The sequence below is a fragment of the Benincasa hispida genome, chromosome 5 (assembly GCF_027475165.1).
Source record: "Benincasa hispida cultivar pf3 chromosome 5, pf3_genome.v1.1, whole genome shotgun sequence".
NCBI classification, from domain to species: Eukaryota; Viridiplantae; Streptophyta; class Magnoliopsida; order Cucurbitales; family Cucurbitaceae; genus Benincasa; species Benincasa hispida.
The window spans coordinates 59,531,006-59,553,907 of record NC_143482.1 but is presented as its reverse complement, the minus strand read 5'-3'; the positions used below and the strand labels follow the sequence as shown (position 1 = coordinate 59,553,907).

Below are 22,902 nucleotides of genomic sequence, written 5' to 3'. Positions count from 1 at the left end.
TCCTCTCCAAGTCCCGTACAATTTCAAACTTGATATCTCTCGAACAAACAAACCCAAACCTTTTCCCAGATCCTGAACTATCATGAACTGTGAACATTACCAAGAAGTCTTCCTTGTTATTCTCAGAAGATAAGAAATAAAAGAAGTGTGAGCTCTAAAATGCTTTTGGGAGAGGTAATGAGTACAGAGAAAAATTGACAGAGAGATTTTTTTTCTTTTAACTTTCACGTTCAAAGCACTCACCCCCACTTGTATTCTCAATGCAGAGTCATTGGAAGAAGTAGGAGATGGAAGTTACACTAACTCCCATCTACGTGAGAAATAACTCCCCTGTAATAGAGAGTTATTAATATTATAATAATATAATATAAAATTTTATTATGATAACAAACTATATAATATAAATGATTAATTACTAACTTAATTAATCAATCATATAATATACATTTCAATCACATTAAAATGCACATCTCTCATATAACCTACAATTTTAATATGAATCATATTCACATTATATTTTAACCTATACTATTTATACAAATCTTATTTATATGAATAATATTTGAATCTCATTTAAATATTTATCTCTCACATATAGTCTTAGTTATAAATTATATTTACAATTAATTATATAATGTATGAATATACATTATACATTATATTAATCATGTTAATATAATTAACAACTTAAATTCTCATAAATGATTTGAAAAATTCAAATCATTCCAAAAACAATTATTCCTTTTTTTTTTTTTATCCTTAATGAGCTAACAAGGGACCTTATGGACCAACAAATTAGAAGCTATAATGATACAAGATTAATCAATTAAACTTTTTAATTAGATTAATCAACATTCATTAACTGTTAGTCACTCCAAGACCGACAATTGCACTCTTTGTACTGTAAATATATTTCCGTGTTCATGGATTTAACAAATCAACAATGAGTTAACCCTTCACGAATCCATCGTAACTACAACTAGGTCAAAATTACCGTTTTACTTTTGTAGTTACATCTAACTCCTTAAGTACCATTGATTCCTCTAATGAAAAATTAGTTATAGTTCAACTATAAACTAGTTCCCTCTCTAACCCGTGAGAGGGTGAAATACCTCATCGTTCAAGACCGAAATCACTCATTAAGGTAGCAATTTATCTACTTAACCTATGACAAGAAATGAGTGAATTCCATCTTGTGTAAGTGTGTTCCTAGCTACCCACTCAGACTAATCTCCAAAATGGTAGACATATTAAGTTGACGAATCTTGTCACTCTCACCCATAAAGATCAAAAGATTGCCCTCATAGGTGTTATTAAGGTTAAGTTACCTATAGTCATCCTATGAAATGTAAGCCTTTTTAAGTAACGACGTTTTAAAGAAAGACTAATCATTTCGTGATTTGGTCTTATACAGACTCTATATATAGGATACCCCCACTCACATGTCTCCACTTCAACAATTAGGATCAAATCATTTGTAAAACTTTACAACTACTGTAACAATTACAAAGTGGCACGTATCCGAAATTCACTAGAATTAGATACCCAACCTTATCCATATACTACAAACCATTTAGGTTATTACTTATATATTAATAATATATGTGTTTAAGCTACATTAAATAATATCTTATCTTGTTTATTAGATTGAGTTACACAATTCTAAATGTCAAATAAAATAATTCCTTATTTTATTAAATAAATAAATGTTAATTATACATTACAAACCATGAGATTCAGGACACAGTCCCAACAATCTCCCATTTATCTTAAAGCTAGTGGTGTACAAAACAGTAAATATCACAATATAGTAATGTACACTATTACGATAAACTAGGACATACACTATATCCAGTAAAATCTCTCACTTACCCTAGACAGTGTGATGCATACCTCTCAGACCTAGATTCCTTAGATGTGTCACACCCCGGCTTAGACTACCCTACTAACCTTAGGAGGAGACATGACGACAATAGACCCCGAGCGTGCAATAGAATATGTGGACAAAACTTTCCTTTATCTTAAACCTAACTTCTTGTATACCTTTATTATCTTATTATTTATGTAACAACACTTAACAGAACCTCAAGCCACACTTTAATATCTAGTTAGATTTATAAGCAAAAGCTGCTAATGACACATGGTGTCACCAGTGGCAAATATTTGATGGCTAACTCGGCTTGAAACTCAAAAACAACTTGGTGGGGAAAAATAAAAAGAAAAGAATGAACTGAAAAACCTAATGAGTGGTAAGTATAATATTAAAATAACTTTAACAAAAAAAATCTTCCAAACTTATAAGAGTTCATAACTTAAAAAAATTCAGCCAAACATTAGAAAATTCATAAGAATAATCTTTTGCAACTAAAACATAAGCTTAGGTAACACATCACTAAATATGTACCCCAACTTAATCATATTAGCGTAGATCATTATGCACAATAATCTTTGTCCTTCCATACGCGCACGTAGGTCAACATTTACATGATCAAAACACATTCTGATGGTGTATCAGATAATATAACCATATCATTTACACCTTAGAAACTTATTCTCGAGGTGTATTGGAAAACATAACCATAACATTTACACCTTAGAAACACATTCTCAAGGTGTATCAGGAAAATTTACACCCCCAAATGTTTCTCGTGGTATATTGCGTAATCACATGGATACCAGATCTAGTGTATTTAAAATCACTTTATCATAAACCTCATCACTCATAACCTTTAATCAATACATGGATAGACATACTTTCATCATTCTGAAACTATTTAATAAACACATACTTTACCTTCTTTAATCATATAACTTCGAATAAAAACATAATGTTGCTGTAAATTTGTAACCTTTTCATCGAGATTACTTAGCCGTTGTTCTTAAATCTTACATTAAACATAAATTTCATGAAATCTCATAATAACTTACTATAATAAAAAAATATTTAGTAAAATAAACCACTTGCAAACAAATTTGATAATATTCGAGTAATAATAAAACATTTAGTAAAATAACCGCTCACAAATTATTGTCGATCACACTTAGGATCAAAAGCTACTCCAACTTCAGTCCATCACGAAGTTTCAATATCTACATACCACGAAATTGGTAGTATAAACACTATGACTATACTAGTTGAATTACGCTCTCGTTGGCAACCCTCTTCATTTTATTTCCTTTAATTATCACCATTTTTTTCCCAATTCATCATCTTCTACTTTCAACCTCTCTTTTCCTTTATTTTTCTCCATCCTTATTCTATTATTACTTCTGCAACTTCTGTTCAAGGCCCCCCATTAAATTTTATTCATTCTATTTTACTTCCTTAAGGCATTTTAAACCATTTAGATGTTTTTCCAAAAATCTTTTATATGAAGTATTGCAAGCTATTAGGATAATTAATTCTTCATTTCTACTAAATTGAGTCATAGAAATCAAGCTCCTTTACCTATTCTAACATTTTCATAGTCCAAATCACACCCTTCTCTATCTACATAACAAATTAATACAATTACACCCACCCTTACATCTCTTGGTCCTCACACAATTTGAGCTGATTTCTAAAATGACATTTCTTATTTACTCTCCATAATTTCTTTAAGAATAACTTACCCAAGTTCTTCCAATTGTTTCAAAGAGCACCATCAACCTTCATTGGGCTGATTCCTATAGCAAATGGCTTTCAAAGCCAGAGTTTGTTTTCTTCTTCTTCCCACACCTCCATTCTCTCCAACCCGATCTCTCCTCTTTTGTAAATTTCCTCCTTTTTTTTCTTTCCTATTATAATTTATTTATTTTTTTATCCCAAAATCAACGGTTGGCCCTGCTCACTTAAATTTTTTGAAGAAAACCCTAAATGATGAAAATGGTATCCATGAACCAAAAGCCTGGTTAAATTGCCCCAATATTTGGTAGGTAGATTTCTTGGCTCTGGTTGCTCCACAACCTTCCAAATGATGTGCAACACATGGTAAAATCCACTTACACTGCCTGATGGAAGAGACACCACTTTTCTGATGGGAAGAAATTAACAAATAAATTTATTTTTCTTTCTCTCTCGTATCAGTCCTCTGTTTGCAGAAATGCTCTCTAACCCTCTTTTCTTTCTGATTGTTTGCATCAGTTTACTTGTGAATGAAGAAGAAGATGAACATGCAATGTGATAAAGAGAAAGAAGAGAAGAAGAGCTACACGAAGATGTACGTGGTTGAGCAATAGAGTACCTACATCCACGGGAAGGAGAAGAACATTTATTATTCAAGAGTTAAGTCACTTTCTTTATAGATCTTATAAATTTTCTTGTAAGCTTATGAAAGATTAAGCTACTAATGTAAATGATGCATATTTATAATGTGAGCTGATACAATTAGTTACACAACAGACTGTAAAGAAAATATAAAAGCTGTTGAATATTTGATTTGTATGCTTGAGCTTATTTTATATTTCATCAACACATGCCAAAAGCTTATAATACCAACAAACTTCTTTACGTGGCTACCAATTTCATTTTTTTTTACCAACACTTGCCGCATGTTACCCCTTAAATTCCCCTATGTGGCATCTAGCTTGGAAAAAATTAAATAGTATACCTTCCTCAACATTCGATGATTCTTTATCTTTCTTTTGGGACATTACAACATACATTTTTTTTTGGGTGTGAAGTCTTTTAACTCGTGCTTTCATTTTTGTGCCACTGAGATTTTCTGTGTTAAGTATTCCATTGTTACTTGTCAAGGTTGGTGTATGTTTTCTTCCACTATTTTGTGGTTTTCGCTACTGAAATGATCTCTGCTCACTTCCTTAGAACAAATACGGACATTCTCTCTTCATATGGAATGCTTCTTCACAATGATAACAAACATTTGTTTCCTTCAAACACCGACCTTGATGTGTCTTACCACAACTTTGACATTGAAAATACCATTCACGAGACTCATCTCGCTCATTTCTTAGTCCTCTAGCTGAAATTGAACTACTTCTAATAGGTCCTGTGTGAGAGTTTCTGAACCTAACTTATATGGCCAAACAGAACCCAAACAATCAGCAAAAATAAATCAAAAGCAGTAAAGAACACCAAGATATATAGTGGTTCGACTAGTTTGGTCTACATCCACTTTGAGAACCAGCTTGAATTAATTTATTAATGACCAATAAAATTTTTTTACAAATTACAGATAATCAACGAAATCACCAATCTGTAATTTTTGTATCCACTGATATCGAGAGATCCGCACACAATGAAGCCTCTGAAATTTGAGAACAACCCGCTGCAAAACCAGCCCAAAACAATGTGCTACTCGCCTCTGACTGGTGAACCCTCGCTGAACCGGAACCCACCGGAACCTAAAGACTGCTCAGACCAGACCGAGCACTAGCGTGGACACCCATGCTCCGATCGCCGTGGACACACTTGGTTGCACGATGCCGCACGGCCTCAACCCTTAACTCGCAGCGCCTCTGCCTTGCTCACCTGACCGACTGCACCAGTCCAGACGGCTCCCTAAGTGGCTACTCTCCGTTTTTTTCTTTTTGGTTTTTCGACTTCCTTGCTCTCCCATAAAAAAGTTACACAAAACACTGCCTTAGTTTTTAGGAAGAAGAGATAATTGCAAAAATGCCACTGCTCAATAATTACGATAATGTCATTGGGCCTTTAAATTTCCAAAATTCCAATAAAAAACACTTAAAAAAACTTGTTATTTTCTACAAATCTCCCTCATAACAAGAATATTTAAGTGCCAAGCTGATTCTTCAATCTTCTTATCGTCCAGATTTAATATTCGGTCCATCTAATAGGTATTTGAACCTATGGGTTTGGTTAATATATCTGACAAATTCTCAACTGTATGAACCTTGACCAGTTCAACATCTTTCTGGGCCACAACTTCTCTGATAAAATGAAATTTGACATCGATATGCTTAGACCGTTCGTGATGAGATGGATTTTTCGCAAGATGAATAGCACTCTGGCTATCACAACGGACGATAGGAATGAACTCCTACGACAAGAACTCACCAACTATTCTTTTCAACCGCACTGCCTCTTTCAAAACTTCACCCACTGAAATATACACTGACTCAGTAGTAGACAAGGCAACAACTGACTGTAGAGTAACCTTCCAACTGACCACATTACCAAACAAACAAAAAATGTGACCTGATAGAGACCTTCTTTTGTCAAGGTCTGCAGCATAATCTGCATTTGTGAAGCCTTCCAACAATGCTGATTTTTCACAATCCCTACTAAAACACAATAATACACTGGCACTACCTTTCAAATATCGAAGCACCTATTTAACAGCATTCCAATGCTCCTTCCCAGGATTTGAAATAAACCTACTTATCATACTCATAGCATATCCCATGTCAGGCCTAGTACAAATCATCAAATACATAATACTTCCAACAGCATTACAATAGGGAATATTAGCCATCTCTAACCTTTCTTGTTCAGTAACAAGACACTGAGATGAAGAAAGCCTAAAATGAGATGCTAAGGGTGTTGAAACTGCCTTACAACCAAACATATTATACTTCTCAAGCAATTGATGCATATAACTCTCCTGTGAAATAGTTAGCAAACCTTTCTCCCTATCTTTTTTCACATCCATGCCTAGGATCCTTTTTAGTTCACCTAAATCTTTCATCTCAAATTCACTACTCAATCGTTTCTTGAGATCACAGATTTCATAATAATCTTTAGACACCAGAATCATATCATCTACATACAGAAGTAGATAAGTATATGTACCTTTTTTAGATAGTTTCCAGTACACGCAGGCATCATATGAGCTCCTGTGAAACCCTTGCTTCAGAATAAAGGTGTCAAACCTGATATACCATTGTATCGACGATTGCTTCAGTCCATATTGTAAGGCAGAATCCTTGTTACATACAGAAGTAGATAAGTTTATGTACCTTCCTTTCTTTTCCTTTCACCTCATAGCCCTTAGGTTGAGCCATGTAGATTACTTCCTCCAATTCACCATGAAGGAAAGCTGTGGTGACGTCCATCTGTTCAACAAACATATCAAAGTGAACAGCAATAGATAAAATTAATCGAATGGACGAATGCCTCACCACCGGAGAGAAAATCTAATGAAAATCAACTTCCTTCTTTTGAGTGTAGCCCTTGGCTACCAATCTAGCCTTATACCTAAGCTTTCTATCACCTCCTGTACTTGGCTTGATTTTATAAATCCACTTTGACTGAATGAGTTTCTAATTAGGAGGCCTTGGAACCAATGACCATGTCTTATTCTTCTGCAATGAGAACAATTCTGCTTTTATAGCATCCTTCCACTGTTTCTTCGAATCAGATACAATAGTCTCTTCAAAAGTAAGAGGCTTTGCTTCAATACTGTCAGCTGCACAAGTAAGAGCATAAGCAACTAAATTAGTATAACCATACCTCGTAGGAGCCTGCCTCACCCCTGAGGCCTGTCATGTATAAGCTGATATTTCTATAGGTCACTGCCACTTGAGCTTTCTTCATCAAAAGCTCCCTCATCAATCAAAGTTCTTTGTAGTTGAGGCTGTCTACCATCAGAACTGGATGACTGATCACTGGAATCACCTAAACTAACTGATGGTTGTGATTTAGAATCAATTCTAACCTCAGCCTCAGCCTGATCAACTGTCTGCTGTTTCTGCAGCTCTTTGACATGACATGACATCTCTGTTTCATTAAAGATCACATCTCTGCTGATAATGCATTTATTTCTGCCCTTTTTCAAGCATCAAAGTTTATATCCTTTAACACCTTGAGGATAGCCAATAAACATACATTTTAGTGCCCTCTTGTTCATCTTCCCTTTCTTAACATGAGCATAAGCTGAACATCCAAACACTCTGAGATGATCTAAGCTTGGAACTTTTCCTGTCCATATATCCTGAGGAGTCTTTAGGCCTAAAGCGGAAGACGGACTCCTATTAATAAGATAACAAGCTGTTTCGGTAGCTTCTCCCCAAAATTTCAAGGGTAATGAAGCATTTGTCAAGAGACATCTTGTACGCTCCATAATTGTTCTGTTGAACCTCTCAGTTAAACCATTCTGTTGTGAAGTGTACGTAATAGTGTAATGCCACATAATTCCCTCAGATTTGCAAAATTTATCAAATTTGTGATTCACAAATTCTAAACCATTGTCTGTCCTCAGATATTTTACCTTCCCGCCTGTCTGGTTCTCAACCTGCTTTTTCCATTCAAGAAATTTTCCAAAAGCTTCATCCTTCTGTTTTAGTGGATACATCCATACCTTTCTTGAAAAATCATCAATGATTGACATAAAGTATCTTGAATCTCCCATAGAAGGGACCTTTGTAGGACCCCACAAATCTGAATGAAATAATCTAAAATTCCTTTAGTAGAATGCTTCCCTTTTCTGAACTTCACTCTAGTAGACTTTCCCATTATGCAATGTTCATAAAATGGGAGTTCAATGTCTTTAACTTCTCCAAGCAAACCTTGTTGTGAAAGAGCTTGCAGACCTCTTTCACTCACATGAGCTAATCTGTTATGCCATAACATAGATTTATCTGTTTCTTTCCCAGATACAATAGCAGCACTACCTGAAACTGCAGTACCTTCCAATACATAAAGACCATTCCTCAAAGTCCCCTTCAGCTTAACCAAAGAACCCTTGATAACCTTCATAACTCCATTCCTCAGATTTATAAGAATAACTTGTTCTATCTAATTCGCCCAGAGAAATTAGATTTCGTTTGAGCTCTAGAACATACCTTACATTTGTAAGAATTCTGATCATACCATCATGTGTTGCAATTCGAACAGATCCAATTCCTTTTACATCACAAGCACCATTATCACCAAGCAGAACCCATCCCCCATCATTTTCCTGAAAGTCAATCAAGAAATCCCGATTAAGAGTCATGTGAAACGTGCACCCTGAATCCATGATCCAAGCATTCTGAATGTCCCTGCTAGACACCATCAAAACCTCTGCTGAATCATACCCATCAGTAATATTTGCTGCACTAGAATCTCCTGATGCTTGCTACTTGATGCTTCCTTGCTCTTATTCAAAGGGCAATTCTTTCTAAAGTGTCCTTCTTTATGACATAAGAAACACTTTTTACTTTTTCCCTTTGATTTCGACCTGGTTCTCGACTCTTTTCCTTTTATGTTCTTTTTCTCATTTCCACCTCTGGCCATGAGTAACTCTCCATCCTTGTGTTCCTTTTTAATCTCGAGATTTCTCATTCTCAAGGCATCCAACACTATATCCATGGACAATGAATCTCGTCCATATTTAATAGCTGCCTTAACTTTTCGATACGATTCTGGCAAAGAATTCAGAAGAATAACAGCTTGATTTTCATCCCACATCTTCTCACCAATGTTATTGAGATCAACTATAATCTTCTGGAATTCATCTAGGTGCTCTTCTAAGCCTTTACTTGAGTCCATCTTATATCCAAAGAATTTCTCCTTTAGATATAATTTATTTGACAAGGACTTAGTCAAATAAAGACTTTCCAGTTTCTTCCACAACTCTGCTGTAGTAGTAGCCTCATCTACTAGCCTAAGCACTCCATCTGACAGATACAGAATTATCGTCGAATAGGCCATCTCATCCATATCCCTTTTTTCAGCTTCTGTAATTGTTGGTGGAAGGTTATCTTCGTTTAAGATTTTGGCTACCTTTTGTTGTACCAGAATAGCCCTAATCTTTTTCCTCCATAACCCGAAATCACCTTTCCCATCAAATTTAACAACTTCGAACCATGTAGACATCGAAGCCATCTGTCAAAAATAATTCCAACAAAAATTCCTGAACAAAGAAATATGCCAGCACACTCTACCACACAACCTCTTTGGATCAACTGGAGCTCTGATACCACTTGTGAGAGTTTCTGAACCTAACTTAGATGGCCAAACAGAACGCACACAATCAACAAAAATAAATCGAAAGCAGGAAAGACCACCAAGATATATAGTGGTTCGACCAGTTTGGTCTACATCCACTTTGAGAACCAGCTTGAATTAACTTATTAATGAGCAATAAAGGAATTTTACAAATTATAGATAATCAACGAAATCACCAATCTGTAATTTTTGTATCCACTGATACCGAGATTAAATTTTACAAAATGCACATCTATCATATAACATATAGTTTTAATATGAATCATATTCACATTAAATTTTATCCTATAATATTTATACAGATCTTATTTATATGAATAGTATTTTAATCTCATTCAAATATTTATCTTTCGCATATAGTTTTAAAAATAAATCATATTTACAATTAACTATATAATGTATGGATACGTTATACAATATATTAATCATAGTAATATAATTAATAACTTAAACTCCCATAAATAATTTGAACAATTCAAGTTATTCCAAAAACAAATGTTCCTTCACTTTTTTTTTTGTCCTTAGTGAGCTTACAAGGGAACCTTATGGACCTACATATTAGAAGCTCCAATGATACAAGATTAATCAATTAAATTCTTTAATTAGATTAATCAACATTCATTAATTGTCGGTCACTCCACTAAAGATCGACAGCTGCACTCTTCACACTGTAGTTCTATTTCTGTGTCCGTGGACTAAACAAATCAACAGTGAGTTAACCCTTCATGAATCTCTCGTGACTACAGCTCAGTTAAAATTACCGTTTTACCCCTGTAGTAACATTTAACTCTTTAAGTACCATTGATTTCTCTAATGAACAATGAGTTATAGTTCAACTATAAACTAGTCCCCTCTCTAGCTAGTGAAAGAGTGAGACACCTCATCATTCAAGATCAGGAATCAGCCCTTAAAGGTGTAATTCACCTACTTACCTATGACCAGGAAGGAATTAATTCCATCATGTCTAGTTGTGTTCCCAACTCCTCACTCAGACAAATCCCCAAAATGGTAGACATATTGAGTCGATGAATCTGACCACTCTGACCCACACAGATCAAATAATTGCCCTCATAGGTAGAAGTTCACAACTCACTTAACATTAAGGTCAAGTTACCTATGGTCATCCTAGTGAAATGTAACGACGTTACAAAGAAAGACTAATAATTTCGTGGGAAAAACCCACTCAATCCAAAAATTTATTTTTATTATTGATTTTTATTTTAAAAATCAAAACCAATTTGAAATCAAAATTTCAAATTTTTCAAAAAAAAATTAATTTTATAAAATATTAATTCAATAATTAATATTTAAATAAAATACATTCATTTTAAAGAAAAAATATTAATTTTAAATAAAATTAATTATACAATTAATTTTAACTAAAATTAATTCCTAACAATTAATTAAACAATTTAATTAATTAAATTAATTTACTATCAAATATTAAATTAATAAAACAACTATTCCAAACATGAATCCCTATTCATGTAATTAATATTTAAATCATATTTAAATATTCTTTAACTCTCCAATTTTGTTTAATTCAATAATTACACGATTTATTATATTACATATAATGAATAATTCCCTTAAATCAAATTTGAACGTTTCAAATTCTCTCATCATGCTATTCTAAGGTTTAGTCTATTTGTGAACTAGTAGGGGGACCTAATGGACCTATAGATCATGAGCTCTATTGATCCGAGATTAATTAGCTAAACTCTTTTAACCGAATTAACCAACAGTCGTTAACTATCGGGTCACTCCACTAAAGCCAGTAGTTGCACTCTCCTAACTGTAGATATATTTCTGTCCACTTGATTTAGCCATGATCGGTAAGTCGATCCTTCAAAAGTTGTTCATACTTTCAACTGGATCAAAATTTACCATTTTACCCCTGTAATTCATTTTACTCCTTAAGTCTCTATTGATCCACTAATGAACAATTGGTTTATGGTCCTACCAATAAACTGAGACTGCTCTCAGTCGTAGAGAGGGCGAGGTCCCTTGTTCAAGACTAGGAGTCAGTACTGAAGGAAACAACCTATCTACTATCTCAGAAACGGATAGGAGCGAATTCGATCTTGCAGGACTATATCCCCAACCATCTATCCGATCTTACCCCTAAAATTGGAGGCTTATTAAGTGGTGATGTTGTGCCACTCTCACCATTGTAGATTAAAGGATAATTCTGAATAAACAAGAGTTTATTGTTAGCTTAGAATTGAGATCGAGTTACTTTAGGTCATCAAATTGAAATAGTCAGTTTTAACAGTAAACGACATTATAAAGAAAAGTGACTATTTCATGGGCCGGTCTTATGCAAATATCTTTTTGCATAAGACGGCCCTACTCGCATGTCTCCACATGAACGATTTTGGGATCACATCATTTGTATCAGCGGGCCACATCCTTAGTATCACCAAGATAAGGTACCCAACCCTATCCTTATACTATTAGACCGTTTTGACTATATAGTCAAACTCGATCCACTTTTACGTCTCTATATATTGTTCAGGTATTAATGTTATAGCCAAGGGTTCGTTGGTTTATTTGATTTAAGACATTACAAGTGCAATTTATATGTTCAATAACAAATTTATTGAATAGACTTCAATAAAAACTTTCTTGTAAATAGAATATGTTTAAAGATTACAAACTACGAGTTTTAGGATATACAATCCAACAAACTCTAACTTTGACTAAAACTCTAGTGGGTTCACTTATGTATAATGTTGAGTAAGAAAGAATACACTATAAATACAATAAACTAGAGCATCAGATACCCATGAATTCTTGCACTTACCCAAGATTTATGAATCTCATAGTCCTAGTCGAACTAGGTTACACTTGAAAAATTTAGTCGTGAGGGCTTTTGTAAATAGATCAGCTAATTTGTCTTCTATTTCTATCTATGTGAGGATCACGTCTCCTCGATGTACTATCTCCCTAATGAGATGGTACTTGTGCTCAATGTGCTTCCCACGCTGATGGCTTCTTAGTTCTTTCGACTTTGCAACTACTCCACTGTTATTACAACAGAGGGTGAAAGGCAGATGCATATATGGAACCACGTCCAAATCGTTCAAGACCTTCCATAGCCATTCTACTTTTTTCGCTGCTTCACATACAGTTACATACTCCACTTCCATGGTGGAATCAACAATACAACTTTGCTTTATACTCCTCCATACTATAGTTCCTCCATTAAGAATGAATGTTAATCCCGATGTAGATTTCCTAGAATCCACATCTGTCTGAAAATTTGAATTAGTATAGCCTATAAAGATCATATCCTTAGCACCATATACAAGCCTATAGTCCCTCATTCCCTAAAGATACTTGAAGATTTTTTTTAATGACAATTCGATGATCATATCCAGGATTGGACTGAAATTTGTTGACTATTTCAACTGCATAGCATATGTCTGGGCATGTACACAACATGGCATACATCAAACTCCCAACTGCTGATGTATAAGGAATTCGTTTCATAACCTCAACATCTTAAGGTGTCTTAGGACACTGTTCATTAGACAAATGAATTCCATACATGAAATGTAATTGACCTTTCTTGGAATTTTTCATTTTATATCTAGATAACATCTTGCCTATATAGGATGCCGAGATAATGCTAGCATTCTGTTTTTGCGATTCCGATCTATTTGGATTCCAAGAACATATCATGCATCTCCCAAATTCTTCATTTTGAATTTTGATGCTAGCCATCTCTTAACTTCAGCAAATTCTCCCAAATTCGTTCCTAATGAGTAGGATATCATCGATATATAATACCAGAAAAGCTACAATCTTATTGAAAATTTTCTTGTATACACAAGGTTCATCAACATTCTGTTCACAGCCATAAGATTTAATCGTAGTATCAAATCTTATATTCCAAGATCGAGATGCTTATTTCCACCCATTAATTGATCTTTTAAGCTTGGACACCTTTTGCCCTTGACCCTGTTCAATGAACCCCTTTGGTTGAGACATATAGATATTCTCCTCAAGATAACCATTTAGAAACGCCGTCTTCACATCCATTTGTTAGATCTCATAATCATAAAAGGTAGCAATGGATAAGAGTATTCTAAAATACTTAATCATGGCAACTAGAGAGAAAATTTCTTCATAGTCTACCTCCTCTCTTTGTGTAAACCTTTTTGCCACGAGTCTAGCTTTGTAGGTCTGTATCTTACGAGCTTGTCTCATTTTCTTTTATAGATCCATTTGCAACCAGTAGGTTTTACCCCATCTGGTTGATCTACAAGTTTCCAGACTGAATTAAAATACATAGACTCCATTTTGAGGTCCATGGCTTTTATCGATTAGTTTTGATCCACATCATCCATTGCCTATTTATAGGTTAATGGATCCTTCAAGCCATTATTAGGTATGACAGCCTGAGTTTTTGCCAAACCCATGTAATGGTCAGGCTATTGAACAAACCTCCCACTACGTTGAGGCACTCTCAACTCTTGAGAAGGATGTGAATGATCGGTTTCATCAACAACTCTTGTTGAAGGACCAGCCTGATCAACAACCTTTGTTGATCTATCTATAGTTTCTTTGGTCATTTCATTCAATACTAGCTTACTGTGAGGTTGAAGATTTCTCATGTGGCTCTCCTCTAAGAATGTTGCATTTTTCAATACAAATACTTTATCCTCCTAGGATCATAAAATAGACCACCTATTGATTCTTTGGGGTATCTTACAAATAGGCATACTTTCGAACGATGTTCCAACTTCTTTGGGTTCTAAGCTAGCACGTGTGCCGAGCATCCCAAAATCCTAAAGTGACGTAAACTACCTTTACGTCCTCCCCATAATTCATACGGTGTTTCAAAAAACATTTTCGAGAGAACCATGTTCAAAATGTACACAACATTCTCTACTACATGTCCCCAAAATGAATTAAGCAACTGAGCATAACTCATCATCGAACGAACCATGTCCAATAGGGTTTTATTTCTCCTTTCCGCTACACCGTTATGTTGAGATGTACTGGGTGCTATGAGTTGAGACTGAATTCCGTGTTCTATCAAATAGTCCTGAAATTTTAAGTCCATATACTCCTAACCTCGATCTGATTGAAGTGTTTTAATCTTTTTACCTAAATGGTTTTCAACCTTTATCTTATACTCCTTGAAACTTTCAAGGGTTTCAGAATTTTGAGCACTAGGTAAATATAGACATATCTAGAATAATCAACAATAAAACTGATGGAATATTCATACCCTCCTCGTGTCTTGACATTCATCGAATCACAGAGGTCTGAATGCACGAGCTCTAAAGGTTCTTTGGCTCTAAGACCTTTTCCTATAAAATATTTTTTAGTCATCTTACTCTTAAGACAAGACTCACACGGTGGAAGAAAGTTTTCCTCTAACTGATTTAGGAATCCACTCTTACCAATCCTATTGAAATTAATATGGCCAAGTCTTAAGTGCCAAAGATAGGCATTAGGGAAAATTTTTCACCTCTTATTTTAAGCTTCAATTATTTTAAACATTTCTATATTCAAAACAACTTTTGCCTCAGTTGGTTTTAATATGTATAAGTTATTTTCTAATTTTTCATAACATATTATAATACCTTTTGAAATAATGAACACTTCATTCAATTAAAAAAAAAAAATTATATTTTTTGTTCTAGCAAAAGGGAGATAGATATTAAATTCCCCCTCATAGTATGAACATAATAGATATTTTCAAGTAAAATTAATCTATCTTCAATAAATAACTTCATATCTCTCATTGCTCTAGCCGAGACAACCTCTTCAGTCTATACTTTAAAAGTTGTTTTCCCTTCTACAAGCTACCTCCAGGAACTAAATTCAAGCCTTATCATTTGCTCTAATCCATCTATCATAAGCATTCAATCTATTTGGTTTGCAGATGGCTGGGAGTTAGAGAACATTCCTCGGTTAAAACAAACCTTAAACCATCATTTGCTAGTATTGCATTTATATTTGATTTCCATAATGAGTATTTAAAACTTATCGGAAACGAGTGTTTTTAGAAGAATTCGACATGCTGAAAATGTAAACAAATTTTAATTAGTAAATTTCTTTTCAAATCCAATCAAATTTAGCAAAAGTAATAATGTACCCAAATTTCATTATTTATTTACAACATTACTTTAGTGAGTCATAATAAATGCTAACGAGGGGTAGTCAAATACTCTTTCACTGAAGCAAGATATTCTTGATTAAATACTAACTCCAAAATAATTCTTTATTCTATAGTTATTTAGTTACCGTTTTCGGTCAAAAACTTACTAAAAATTAGTAACTCTTGTAAGTGTAACCCTCTATTTCCAGACTTCAAAAGTCGGCCCTAAAAATGCTACCGAATTGGAAAGTCAAAATTGGGAATCAACCTAAGAGAACCTATCCATTCTGTAGTTTGAGTTGTTCATAATCCCATGTTACAACCCTCCGAGGGGATAGTCACAGAAAAGACGACTAGCTAATGCCACCTAAAAACGACAAGCAGGCATAACATAGTAATCTCACGGTCCAACCTAATGGAGGAGATTGTAGGATGTGTTAACACACTTCCTTCTCCCACTTTCTATGAACTACTTCCTCTATTCACCTTGATATTGACCCATGCAAACACTTTCTAAAATGGAGGTCACTCCTAGGGTGACTCGAAGCTGAGCATGAATCTCACGGTGTGAACTTTTTGGGACATAAGAGCTAAAAACAATATATCGTATATATTATTAATCCCCCACTAAAGTATTTTAATTGCATTGGGTAAATATTTACTTAGGTATATTTTGGCTAATAAATACAACCTAATTCTAGGTGTTATCCAAGTATAACGTTTATATTTGGATTTAATCTACGATGTCTAAGTGATAAACTAATTTATTATCTTATATCGCTAACGCATGCTCATAAAATTGGGTTAACAATGATCAAGAACCGGCAACAATCTCTAGGTAGCAAGTGTTTTGTAAATCGTCAAATAAAGTAACTCCAACCTTAGACAGGATTTTAGCCCAAGTGAGTTTGTAACCAAAATTTTATAGGATAACAACGTATTTTAACTAATTAAAACAAGCTAGGTGAGCATGCATCTTATCTTTGTTATAGATTTTAAATGTCTAATTCATTTTATAACACTTTATACAACTATAGACATGCTAACAATCCATAACATCCACCAAGCATTTCATAATTTAATATAACAAATTATATTAAACACATGAAACCCTAAATCATGCATACTATATATTATAATAAATTATAACATACTTTCAATGCATGATACACTACAAGAATTTTGGGCTTTGATGTCAGTGGGAAAAAAGTAAAAATGGATGTATAATGTCATTTTTTTTTTAAAAAAAAAGTGTATCTTTAATGTGATTTTAAACCAACATTAAAGCTGGCTACAATGTCGGCTTAAAACCGACATTAAAGATACACATTTATTTCTTTTGATTTTGTAAAAAAGTATCTCTCTTCCATTTCAATTTCTTTCTTCTCTCTCCTTTCTCACTCCTCTCTTTTAAACCTTCTTCCCCTTGACCGTTCTGATCATCACAAACTCATAGTCGATCTTTGCCATTCAACATTGTCTTCATTGCGTCACTCGCATTGTTCTGGTCATGTAGATCGCGTGTCGTTCGCGTCGAACTCGTCGTCAGTCATTGTCCTTTGCATTGTTTTGATCGTGTAGATCGTGTGCTGTTCAGGTCGTTGTTCACGTCAGTCATACAACTCGGTTGTGGGCTTTGAGCTCATGAGTTGGATGTCATACAAGCTCGGTCGTGCAAATCTCGCGTGTTGGTTCTAGTAGGGAGATCCGTTAGCTCGCTTGTGTGTTGGTTCCGATCGTTAGATCCAATCAACCAGCTCCGTCGTGAGGTTTAGCTAGTCGTCCAACTCGTTCTGGTAGCAGATGTGGATCATCAGTGTCAAATCTGTAGATCTAGTTATGGGCTTTTTCGATCCAGTCATTTATTTGCCTGATCTACTCATGGATCTTTTGATCGAGTCATCGACATGGTGATTCAGCTCTTCGCAAGGTCTGGTGCTCGTCGACATTGTGCATTCGCCAGCTCTGATGGCCTCAACTCAAATCTATTCCGATCTTCGAGCTCCAGTTCAGATCTCTTCAAGCTTGTGGGTTGTTTGAGTTTTGCCTACTCCAAAGGTAAAATTTTCTTTTCATATTTATTTTCAATTTAGTAATTTAAAGTTATTTCCTTCATTTTATTTTTTATTTCAATGATTAAGCTTCTTGAAAGTTTGAAACGTTCGAATTAAATTAGTTCAAGAATATGTATTTGGTTGAAAGTTTTTCTTGGTGCGGTTCAAGTATATATTAGAACCATTTTTTTCGATTATATATAAATTAATTTTGTCTTATTTGGTTGATTAAGCTTGCTTGATGTGGTTCAAGTGTTATTTCATTCTTTTAATTTTTATTCCAATGATTCAACGTCTAGAAATTTTGAAATATTGGAATGAAATAAGTTCAAGAATATGTACTTGGTTGATAATCTTGCTTGGTGTGGTTCAAGTATATATTAGAACCATAAATTATATGTAAACTAATCTAGTCTTACTTGGTTGATTAAGCTTGCTTGGTGTGGTTCAAGTGTTATTTCATTCTTTATATTTTCATTCTAATGATTAAGTTTCTTGAAATTTTGAAATGTTGGAATGAAATTAGTTCAAGAATATGTATTTGGTTGATAGTCTTACTTGGTGTGGTTCAACTGTATATTAGAACCATTTTCTTTTTAAATTATATTTTAGCCTTTATATTTTATTTGTGTTATTCTTTTTTGTTTATCTCAAAATTTAATATAAACTAATCTAGGTATTGTTGTTTATAATAGTTCATAAAAGTGTTGAGATGAAAATTAGTTCATGAATATGAACTTGTTTGATGGTCTTGCTATCGTCTTTTTGTTTGGTGGCTAGTGTGCTTAAGAACATTTTCTTGGGTTATATTTTAGTTTTGAAAATATTTTATTTTTATTCTTTTGTGTTTGTCTCATGTTGATACAAACAAGTTTTAGGTCTTATTGTTGATTATGGTTAAGTTTACAAGCTCAAGGTTACAAAATTTTTCCTTGTTATTGTTTGTCTCTTTTGTAGATTATTGTTTGTCTCTTTTGTAGATTAAGTCGTATATTTTACAATCATGGATGAAAATAAATAAAATGTCAACTGAGTATTGTTTAGGGGATGAGATGTTTATTAAAAATGGTATACAACATTCAAATATGCCAAATATCATGAGTTGTCCATGTTTGAAGTGTGTGAATGCAAAGATTCTAAATGTGAACATAATAAGAGATCACTTATATTTTGATGGTATAGATCAAAGTTACCAGACATGGATTTTTCACGATGAATCATTACCGATTAAGAGGAACAATGAAAATGTGTCTACTAGTGAAAGAGATGAGGTTGATGAGGATGATGTTGATGTTGATGACACAATTGGAATGTTGGAGGCTACAAACAATTATTTTAATGAAAAATCCAATAGTTTTGAAGAATTACTAGATGATGTGAAGAAACCATTGTACCCAAATTATAAAACTTTTACCAAAATATCTACATTGGTAAAGTTATATAATTTGAAAGCTAAATTTGGATGGAACAATAAGAGTTTCACTGAGTTGTTGGAATTAATTCGTGACATATTACCTAGTCCTAATGAAATTCCAACTTCTATTTATGAAGCAAAAAAGATTTCTTGTACTCTTGGAATGATGTATGAGAAGATTCATGCATGTAGCAATGATTGTTACTTGTTTAGAAAGAACTCTCTGGTGCAAATGTATTCAACAACTAAAAGTGTTGGGTACTCCTCCAAATATATTGACACCAATGGCACCATCAAGCTCTTAAATGAACATGTCATACACAACATGGACAATGTAAACATGATTCGTATCAATTTGAACAAGCACATATTTGGAAAGGAAAAATTTGTTTATTTAGGTCGTGAGGATCTGATCTATTATTGCAGTATGGTTGAAATTGGTTATATGTGTATATTGACATACATTGCGTAAGTATTACTCATCTTGATTCACAATCTTCATATACATTTTTTTTCATGTTTAAATAATAACTTTTGCTTTGTTTAGGTATCTTTATGATGAATGTCACCGTTATATTGCCAAGAAGTTTTTTATAATTGACCAAGCAAAAATATCGCCACATGTAAAGTCTCTAGATCTTCGATCTTGAAATTTAGCCAACCAACTAGAATTGACTAATTTGGACCAATTAGTTCTTATTTCATATAACCTAGGGTAAGCAAATGACAATTTCTTTAGTTATTTTTAATTTGCATTATATGCGTACTAATATTTCAAAATTGTTACTTATTATAGTTATTATTGGATATTGATTGTAATCAATCTTCAAGAAAATTGTGCTTGTGTTTTGAGCTCTATTTGAAGTGAGGTTCAAGAGGAATTTCATGGAGTTACAAATATATAAGTGTAATTGAACTTTCTTAACTCTTAATTCAAGTATTTATGTTTCACTAATGTTTTCAAACTATTTAGTTGAATGAAAACATAACAAGGCAAGCACGATCTTCAACATCATCGGTTATCTCCAAAATGAAAACCTATAAAGGTAAATTTGCATTCATATTTTAACAAATTATGTTCATTCAAACATAAGATTAATTGTTTTCAACTTCTTCACATGCAATGCCCCAGTCAATTAGATTTTGTAGGATGGGAGTACTATGTGCAAAAGTATATACACAAAATAGTGCATATCCTACTACTCCAATTACTAGCATCATATGTATATTATTTATTTTTTATATACTAGTTATAATTTAATAAATGATGTAAATTTATGTTGAGTTTATCTTTTTTTTTTCTTTTTGTAGTTCAATATAAAAAATGCATATACCCAAGGAGAGATTGACATAATTCGAACACAATGGCCAAGTTTTGTTGGTCGATTTGTGTAAGGATGTTCTTTTTTTTTTTTTTTTTGTCTTAATAGAATGTAAATACTAGCTTAAAATGAATCTTGACGAGTTTTGAGTAAAATTTGCAATTTTAGAATGAATCTGAAGTACTAATTATTGGTTTGTAGATTGGTGAATTATTATTTAACCATGATCTTCTTTTTTGGGAAGATTTGTGTATAATTTTTTTTTTGTTTATGGGTATTTGGTGTAAGTACTCATGGAATTACACATTAATGTTTGTGAAGGAAGAAATGATTATAAATATTATAGAAGTGTTTGGTATTTCTGATTATAGTTTTGGAGAGGCAGGTCGTTCCATATGAGTGTTGGATATGATAATTTTAATTATTGTTCTATGAAAGCGTGTTATCGATATACAAATGTGGGTTAGTGTGTTTATTCATATTTGATAAGTAATTATAGAATGGATTGGAAGTACTAATTATTGTTTGTGGATAAATTATTATAGAAGTGTGCTTCATTGTAGGTAACTTTGTATTTCGTTCTATGGTAGAGTGTATTTTTGTGCCTATTGTTATATTTTAGGTTTAGGTTCTGTGCATTTATAGGTGGAAGAGAAATATTATTGGCTTGCCATGTAGAATATAATAGGCATTAGGGGTGGAATCGGTTCAGTTCGGTTCCATTTGATGGCCGAACCGCTTTTGTATATACATGAAACCGAACCGAACCGAACCGGTTCAATTCGGTTCAGTTCAGTTTCAAGAATCGGTCTGAGTTTTTTTTTTTTTTTTTGCCTTTTTTCCCTTTTTTTTAAAACCTTTTTTTCCCTTTTTTTTATTTGTTTTGCATTTTTTTAAAACTTTTTTTTCCTTTTTTTAAAACTTTTTTTTTTGCATTTTTTAAAACCTTTTTTTTGCCTTTTTTTGCCTTTTTTTTAAAACCTTTGTTTTTCTTCTTCCTTTTATTTTCCTTCTTCGGTTCTTCCTTCCAAGTTCCACTCTTTTTTTTTTTATACTCTAAACATAATTTAAATATCAATCCAGTAATCCACCATAAGAACATGTCACATAGCACAAATCTCTAGCACAATCCAAATGACTACAATAAAAAGTTAAAAACTAAAAGTTCTCCAAAGAACACATAGCACAAATCTCTTAAATATCAATCCACATTCACAATAACTCATAAAAACATATCAATCCACAATAACTTATAAAAACATATCAATCCACAATAACTCATAAAAACATATCAAATCAATCCACAATAACTCATAAAAATATTTCAATCCACATGACTACAATAAATAGTTAAAACTAAAAAGTTCTCCAAAGTAGAAGTACACAATACACAAGTCACATAAAAGTAAATAACAAGCTGAAACACTAATGCTGAATTCCAAAAGTCCAATCAAGACAAACAAATTTGTTCGCTTGTCAATCATGATTCTCCTTTTCCTTGTTTTTTGTCACTCCGTTCAATCCCGTTATGAAAACTAAGAAACAAATCATAAACTTGTTAGTAGTTACTATAATAAATATATGAATAAATATGTTAAAAAATATATATATAAATATGTTTAGAATATACGAACCTTTCTCTTCATCTTCAATTTCCTCCAAGTATTGTCGTAAACCAGTGCTAATTTGTTTAGAACGTAACCAATTTTATGCACATACAAGAGCCTCAACAGTGGTTGGAGATAATGAGGTACGAAAAGGATCAATTACTCTCCCACTAATGTTGAATGCGGACTCAGAAGCAACTGTGGATACCGGAACTGCTAAAAGATCTCGTGCAATTTTGCTAAGAATCTTATATCTAGAAGAATTCCCCTTCCACCAATCTAAGATATCAAAGTAATCTTCACGTTTAACACGAGGCTTCAGTAAGTAAATATCAACTTCTGGATCTACACTTTGCGGATCATCTTCATCCAAATCTTCAAAATCAAAATGGAAAATCTCTGAAGCACTTGCACTTGAAGTTCTAAATGGAGAACATTTAATGGTACATGAAGATTGACCCTTATTAGCAACTGATAGTGACAAATTGTATTCATTGA

General features: G+C 33.3%; 1 pseudogene; it reads left to right on the top strand.

The window, feature by feature from the left end:
* Positions 1–19,800: 19,800 nt before the first annotated feature.
* On the top strand, positions 19,801–20,870 carry LOC150036289 (uncharacterized; annotated as a pseudogene).
* Positions 20,871–22,902: the final 2,032 nt, after the last annotated feature.